This window comes from Leptonychotes weddellii, chromosome 9, assembly GCF_054177405.1.
Source record: "Leptonychotes weddellii isolate Sample4059 chromosome 9, ASM5417740v2, whole genome shotgun sequence".
In the NCBI taxonomy this organism is placed as follows: Eukaryota; Metazoa; Chordata; class Mammalia; order Carnivora; family Phocidae; genus Leptonychotes; species Leptonychotes weddellii.
This window is the reverse complement of record NC_138377.1, coordinates 114,640,617-114,649,392: the sequence shown is the minus strand read 5'-3', so window position 1 is coordinate 114,649,392 and position 8,776 is coordinate 114,640,617.

Below are 8,776 nucleotides of genomic sequence, written 5' to 3'. Positions count from 1 at the left end.
GATCATGACCTGAGCTGAAATCAAGAGTCGCTTAATCGACTGAGCCACCCAGGTGCCCCAACCATGGTGATGTTATGATAGATTTCAACAAGAGAAATGGTTCACGTCTATGAAATCGTGGATGGTGAAGAGAATAGCCAAAAGATCCCTTGTTTCATTTCTCAGATGCGTGTTACCCATCGCTAGGTCAAAAACATCATCTTAGTTTCTCCTAACACAAACTTCAAGGAGCTGTGTGCTGCTGGACTGACATCCACCTGCTAATAGGTATCCGGAAAATCCATTTTCTACTCTATTTGTTAATAAATCTTAGTAAAGCATGAATTATAAAGAAATGCAGTGTCTTAGCTAAAAGAAATCAATAATGCTTTTAAACACAAACTCATTAGTATTAAAGATTATTCCCATTTTTCATTATATTAAGAAAGAAAGGAAATGATAATCATATCAATGCATGCTATCCATTGAACTAACATGATGTCAAATGCATTGTCTAAAAAATTAAAATGTTTCATACAAATCAGATATTATTTATTTATTTACTCCCCCTTTGCCCTCCCACAATCCTTTTACTCCCCCATGCACGATTCTTTCCAAAGAATATTTGAGACGGCTTAAAAAATGCATACAATTTACTAAGACAAAAATAGATAAAGAAATCAGAGAGACATATATTACTATTAAAAATAGCATGCCACATAAATGATAAAAGGAACAATTAATATATCATGTTCTTTAATAGCGGTTGCTTTTCATCTTATAATCTAACGTACTCTATAGATATCAACCTATTAATAGTCTTGTTATCTTTGCCCAGGTAATTCATTTTGGAGAGGATTAATATTCAATAAAATATCATGTAATTCGAGGTTATCATAGAAACAATAAATATTCTGGGAAACAGTGTTCCATCTTTTAGGCCATTTTCACAAATCATGTAAGAATGATAATAATTCTTAACATAACAAGAAAACCTCGCTGGAGTATTGTCTGTGCATGCCAACTCAGTTTTACTCACACATATTCACATTCATTCACACATACGCACATGCTTCTGTTTCAGCACATGTAGATATACGCATACTTGCTTTGTGTAGAGCAACAAAGATATTCCCAGAAGGCGACTATGGGAGGAGGCTATCACATTTCTCAGTTCTTCTGGTGTGCAAGCCAGTACTGCCCCAACTAGATGAATGGCCTTTTGCCAAGCAGGATTTGATCACTGGGAGGCAGCTGCTTGTCCCCACCCGTGACCACACCCCCAAGGTAATTGTAACAAGCACTGGGATTCCTTACAAGTCAAGGTACTAGGGTGAGGTTACCCATGTCACCTGGTGAGAGGAGCAGGGGACCATGCTAATCCTTTTACAAGGGATGCAAATCCACAAAGCATCTTAATGCTAACCTGGTCACTCAGTGGATTCAGTGTATTCATAGCATAAAAGAACACAATCAAAAAAAAAAAAACACACAATCAGCAGAAGTCTCCCAAAACAGCAAAATACAATTTTTTTTAAAGGACTCAAAAATCATTAGTGGTAGTTTTTGCATCCTACATAATTCCACATCCAATATTTATTACAAAGTATTGCTATGTTTTTCTGTTCCTGGTTGTTATTTAAAGGAGAAAATTTCATTAACAAACCATGGATATAAAATATGAAGTCTAGATCACCTACTGCCAAGGAGAAGCCAAACATCACTAAAAAGGATTAGTTTCTTTCACTGTCTAGAAATTTTTCATGGAAGACCTTGGCTGGCCTTTTGATATTAAAACTTCCTAACAAGTATTACACAGGAGTTTTAAATTAGAACTCGCTGTCACCGAGACAGTTATAAACTGTTAAATATGTCCTTTCTATGCTAAGCTCCTGTAAAGTATGCACATGGCCATGGCCGGGACACTCTTCCTGACAAGTAGCAGGGTGAGATCACAGAGATTGTTTGCATGCTGCCTGCAAGGCTGTGCAGGTGGCCCGTGAAATGTGTGTGTGTGTGAGTGTGTGCGCACACATGCGTGCATGTGTGTGTGTGTAGGTTCAAAATAAGCCATACTTCTCTGCTTCTCAAATCATGTAGTTCTCTCCATGAAAACTTCCATGGAAATGCAAGTTACACTTTTCAATGATATCTGCAAACCAAAGAATGATATTCAAACTAACTTGGCATGCACTAGACACATTTAACATTGACTTTTCTCAAATTGCAAGAACTTAAAAAAAAAATCACTCTATGTCATCATGATCCATAAGGTATATCATTATCCATAAGGTATCATAATTTTATTTTATTTTTTAAGATTTTATTTATTCATTTGAGAGAGAGAGTGCACAAGCCAGGGGGAGAGGCAGAGGGAGAAGTAGACTCCCCACTGAGCAGGGGGCCTGATGCTAGACTCTATCCCAGGACCCTTGGGACCATGACCTGAGGCGAAGGCAAACGCTCAACCAACTGAGCCACCCAGGTGCCCTGGTATCATAATTTTATTGGCTAAAGATTGAGTCATCACTTAAAACATTACTTTCCTATTACCATTATTTTTCATGAAACAGAAAAAGTGGTATATGAGGTCAATGGCCACATCATAGAAAAGGTGGGAGGGGTGGAGAAAAAGGAAACTCAACCTCCCACTTTTTTTTCATTCCCATGTTTCAATTTGTTTGTTTTATAATATTTTCCAACAACAAATAGCTCCTTCAAAGGTTTATTCTGGAGGTTGCATAATGGACTCTGCTTTCTCCTATCTGACTAGTAGAGCCCATAATTAGTGCTTAATTATAGTTTATATGGCCACTTAGGCCAAGAAGAAAAGAGCTGCTTTGTTACAGTCAATGAAGTATTTAAAGCTATGCCCAGGACAGGGATGGGTTTATCAAACACTTGGGTAAGCAATAATAAACTTACATTGATCAGGCAATTTGATAGATCTCTTTTATGTGCTGCTTTAAAAAAATCCAGGTAGAATTGAAAATAACTAGAAATCCTGTTGAATATGCTAACAGTAGTAACCAATTCCTTACAAAGCCAATGTAATAGGAGGAACATAATCCCTCCCCCCAAGAAAAACTGACTCTCCAAAAACGTGAGATATTCCTGCTCTATGTTGACTTTGACAAAAGGAATGGACATGTCTTATATTATATAATAAGTAATATGCCTTGAGAACCAGGCGCAAGCTCTGCACTTTCCTTGCGTATAAAGGTTAAATAAGTTGCCCAGGGTCACAGAACAAGAATCCAAATCAAGGGAGTTTTGTTGTACAACAGATGCACTTAACCCTAAATTGGCTTTTATCTTCTTCCACTTAAGAAGGCTGCTGCTTGTGTGAACATTTGCCTCTTATAATTTTTAAATTGACTTTTCACTGGCCATCCTTCTGGAATTAAACCTTGCTGGGAGACAGAATCCCCTTCCTCCTATAGAAGCTAAAGAGACTAGCTATTCCTTTTCCTAGCCTCTTCCCCAGCAAGGAAAAGGCCCTGTGTCCCAGGCCAACCAGTAGCATCCGGAGACTGGAACTAGAGCCAGATGATGTGCAGAACGGGGAGCAGAGGGTCATTCACGTCGGCTGCCGCAGGTAGAAGCAGCGACACGCGATTTCCCTGGGTAGAGAGGGCTGCAGTGCCAACAGTAAGGTCCACGCGACAGGGGACAGAGCTGGGGGCATGTGCAATGCGCTCAACGGGGCCGGAGCTATGACGTTGCTGGCCTGGTCCTGGCCGCAACCTGCCTTCTTTGAGCTTCTGTGTTCTGACACCACCCCTCTAGTCTCCCCACTTCTCTGGTGGCTTCAAAAGTCCGTGTTCCTTGTTTCAACCAGCCAGAGCTGCTGTGTTGCTTACAACTGCGATCTCTGATAAACAGTAAGAAGTTGATGTTTTCATTTATTTATTTGAGCACTCTATCATGTCAGAGCCTGCCTTCCATCGTGCATTCTCAAATGAAAACCCCAAATAATCGGGTTTGTGGCATTTTGCAGCACAAGGTGAATTCCCAGTTTGAACTTGGAGGGTGACATTGAAAGCTTTATTGTTACTGGACTGCCCCTCACCCCTGTACCTCCAGCTATGAACATGTGTGGATCAAGGCAAGTGCTCTAAGCCCACCGCTTCTGAGCCTGTGCACCATCTGTCGGGAGGGAGAGGGGGCAGCCTGCATTGTCATACTTGTTAGTTCTCTCCTGGGAGCACTGCTCAAAGCCCAGGGTTAAAACCAAAATGAAACTGAGCAACATAACATACAAACTGCCCCCTGCTGCTTCTTTTGTCCCCTCATGGTTTTTTAGTCACAAAAATAGTCACCACCACGACCTCTACAATATGCTGGCCTGCATTCATTCCTTCCTTCTCCTCATCTATTGCTTTGAATGGGCCCTGGCCTGGCCCCAGGGCAGCTTATCAGGCAATGTGGAGCAGAGAGTCATCAAGTAATCATAAAAATCCACAATTTGAAATGGTGACAGGTGCTCTGAATGAAGAGTCCTGGGTCGTTTGAGAATGCGTGATGGAAGGCAGGCTCTGATGTGATGGGGAATGTCCGAAGAGAGGTCAGAAAAAGCGTTGGTTGGTTAAGCATGTGGGGGGCCGGGGGGGGGCATCTTCGTGGCCACGAAACAAATTGCTGCAAACTTTGTGATTTAAAACCACACGTATTTCTTACAGTTCTGGAGGTCAGCAGTCTAAAATGGTTTTCACTGAGCTAAAATCAGGATGTCGGTTGGGCTAGTTTCCTCTTGAGACTCCGGGGGAGAATCGATTTTCTTGCCATTTCCAGCTTCTAGAGGCCACTCACATTCCTTGGTTCATGGCTCCTTTCTCTATCTTCAAAGTCAACAGCATAGTATCTTCTCTCCTCTCTGACCTCTGCCACCACTCCTTACATCTGCCCTTACCGTGGCCCTCCTGCTTCCCTCTCACAAGGACCTTTGTGGTTACATTGGGCCCTCCTGAATAACCCAGCATAATCTCCTTACTTATCTCAAAACCCTTAACTTCATCACATCGGCAAAGCCCCTTTGACCATGTAAGGTGACATGGTCGTAGGAGCCAGAGAGTAGGCAGTGAATGGGGGCGTTCTGGGAGCTGGAACATCGTGCAAAGGCACAGAGGCGGTGCAGAACGTGGTACAGTTGAGCAATTGAAGAAAGTCAAATGGAGAAAACTGGGCAGAGCGTGGCATGAAGAAGAAACAAAAAGCACCGAATGCACCAAGAAAGCCCTGAAGGTCAGGTTGAGAGCTTGGCTATATAGCATAATCACAGAGAGGAGCCAAGATTCCATTTGCATTGTATATATTTGCATTGTATATATTTGCATTATATATATATTTGCATTATATATATATTTCTATTATTTAAATGTTTTACATAGTTTACTTCAATCAGAGACCACTAGAAGCTGTCTTGCTCTGATAATGTTTCCTGATACCTGATTTGCATGTTTAAAGATGGTTGTGAGTCCAAAATGGAGAACGGATTGGCACGCAGCATGAGAAGAAGAGGCAGAAGGACCAATGAGGACTGTGCACAGTATATTCCAAGAAAAAGACAGGAAGTCAGACTCCAGGATACTTTCAGAGAACCAAAACGTGAGAGGGAGCATCTCCTTCACACTCCTTCCTGTCTCAAGCCATCCCAACTGTGGTGAGGAGTCTCTGAATAGAAGCAGGACTTTCAAAATCCTGGTTAGTGAGGCAGGAACATTTATAACCTAGGGAACTAAAATAAAGCATTCAAAATAACATGAATGATATTTTTAACTTTTTAAAAAGATTTTATTTATTATTTTTGAAAGAGAGCGGGAGTGGGAGCAAGACAGAGAGAGCACACAGAGGGAGAGAAGCAGACTCCCTGCTGAGCAGGGACCCCGACACGGGGCTCGATCCCTGGACCCCAAGATCATGACCTGAGCCCAAGGCAGATGCTTAACCTTGAGCCACCCAGGTACTCCACATGAATAATATATTTTAAAGCAAAGTCAATTCTTGAAGAAACACTCTAAAATAAACAAGAATCATCAGTGTAAGTCCTTTGTATTTTTAAAAAAAAACTCTGCCTTTTTGTGTTTTTTCATCTCAGTCACACTGATATTGATTCACCCCAGAGTTCTAATCATGCAGACTCATCTTTTTTTCAAGTATATGAGCTCCCTTTTACTGATATGAAAGTTAACGTCTTTTACATTTGTCTCCTCTCTTATTTACAAATGTCTCTGCAAAAAGAAAAAAAAAAACAACAACATATTTTACATCCCATTGTTAACTTACCCTTGTCCTAAAAATATACATAAAATTATTTAAATACTCATTATACTTTCCATAGAAAGTCCACCATCTTCCACCAGATTCCTATAAATTCTGGAGAGATGACATTTTCCATGTCACCTTTGGCTTTGACTTCTTTCCTGGGGTGAATTAATTGGTGTAGAGATGATCTCATTCTTCTGCGCATATTTCACTAGCCCCTTGGTGCTTATGTATGGAAAACACTTCACAGTTTTTGACTATTTGTTAATTTTTAGTAAGAGAAGAGGGGAATAGGACATATAATGTGTTTGGAGAACAAAATAAAATAATAGTAACAATTTAATATTCAAATTGTTGCAACTCTGAGGTCCTTCTCAAAAGTGTCAGGATATCAATAAAATCTTAAAAAAAAAAAAGTATCAGGGTATCAAATCTGCTCCAGATATTCTCAAGGACTCACTCCAGGAATATTTGCTCAGTCCAAAAGGGAAGATACTAGAGACTTTTGCAGAAGTTATAGTCAAGTCTTCTGAAAGAATTTCTTCTCCACTGCTGTGACTGACTCATGGTGGTGTCACCAAAACCCACTTGAAACCATTGTTGTCATTTCTCACAGTGGGTTGTGAGGCCAGTGAGTCTGCAGGGATTATTTCAATCACTGTCAAAGGTCTCTTGTTTAATGTCCTGAAAGCACATCTGAGGATTTCTTCCTTCTTCCAACACCATCTTCCACTGGTTTCTGTGAAACAATGTTCTGGTTTGTTGTGGCCCTCTCATCCTCTTCAACCAGCTACTGCATGTTGAGAGTCTTCAAGACTCGGTCCCAAGACTCTGCTCTTCATATTTTCCTCATATATACTCTTATCTATGCTGGTTATTCAAATTATACTTAAGCTCAAAGATTTACTCTGAGATTTAGATTCCAATGCTCATTTTCATTGGGATGTTCACCATGTCTCTGAATGAACCCAGGCTCTTGACAAACCCCTTTCAAACTTGGTTCTTTTCAACTTCCTATTTCATTGACCATTCATCTCACTGGGCAAGTCAGAAACTAATTGTCCTTAATTCTCCTCTCCCATTTATGTGTGTCTCTTAGACTACCATGTCCTGTTGATTTTATCTTCAAAATCTCTCTTGAGATCTGCAATCTCCATAGTCTGTATCACACTAGGACAACGAACTGCCTTTCATTTCTTTATTTGTGGTATGCTTTCTTCTTCCTTAGGATCTCTGAACATGATAGTGTCACTACTTAGTTAACTCAGATTTCAGATCTCAGCTCTGGATCATAGAGGACATGGTTGATCTCCCAATTTAAATTAGTTTATTTTATTATATGTGTTTGTGAACCCTTATTCTTTGCCTCACATTACTTAGTGTGATATTTTTTATTCATTTAAGATATTATTTAATATCTGTCTACTCCACTAGGATGTAAGTTTCATAAAGACAGGACTCTTATCTATTTTGTTCATTAATATAGCCACCATCTTGCACAGAATTAAACATATAATGATAAATATAAACATACGTTTATTTAATGAGTGAATGTGCTTGTGGCTCAGAAAATCATAGTAACCTTCAAACTAGGTTAGAGGTCGATAAACTTTTATGTTAAAGCCAGGTAATAGATATTTCAGGCTTTGTAAACCTATAGTCTCTGTGGCAACAATTTGCTCTACTATTATAGCATGAAAACAGTCATAGACAATCTGTAAACAAATGGGCATAGCTGGATCCCAATAAAATTTTATCAACAAAAACAGGTTGTAGGCTAGATTTAGCCTGAGGGTACAGAGTTTTAAATAACTCAATGTAAAGAGCATTACATCCTTCTTTTCGATCATTTTTCAACCTTTGACAAGGTTAAAAATTTCTCCAATTCAAATTACTAAATAGTACATTTAACACATCCATTTTTATAACAACCATATTCATATTTCACAGGATCTCACAGTTTTCCCTTAGAACAAAGGCTAGATGTTTGTTTTTATTCTCATCACTGAATGCTCATACTTGGTGGTTTCCTAAAGCAAAGGAAGTCAACATGGAGGATACAGAGGGTATTATTATTCCCAAATGACAGTTCTTCAGTGACACTAAACTGATTAAAAATACTTTTTCAGTAATATTACTGTTCATAGATGTCAACTTTCTCTCACTTCAATGGGTAAAGAATTTACTTCCCCATCCTGTGACCAAATGACTTGCCAGTGTAATGTGTTTCAAAGTGTTGGGTGTCAATTCCAAACAGAAATTTAAGACACAGTCTGTGTTTCTTTTCTCTTGGTCTTCGTGCTCATTAATATTCTAGGTAGAGGCTGGTCTATGAGCCTGGATCCAAACAGAAGACAACCTGGAGTACAATTGCTACCTATATAATGGGATGGATGGATTTGTAATGGAAGTGAGAAATACATTTGTGTTGTTGTAAAACCATTGCAATCATGGGGTCAATTGTTATCACACCATATCTTAGCCTATCCTGATTAATAAACTGGAAACCTCCCTACTCAAACATCAAACATCA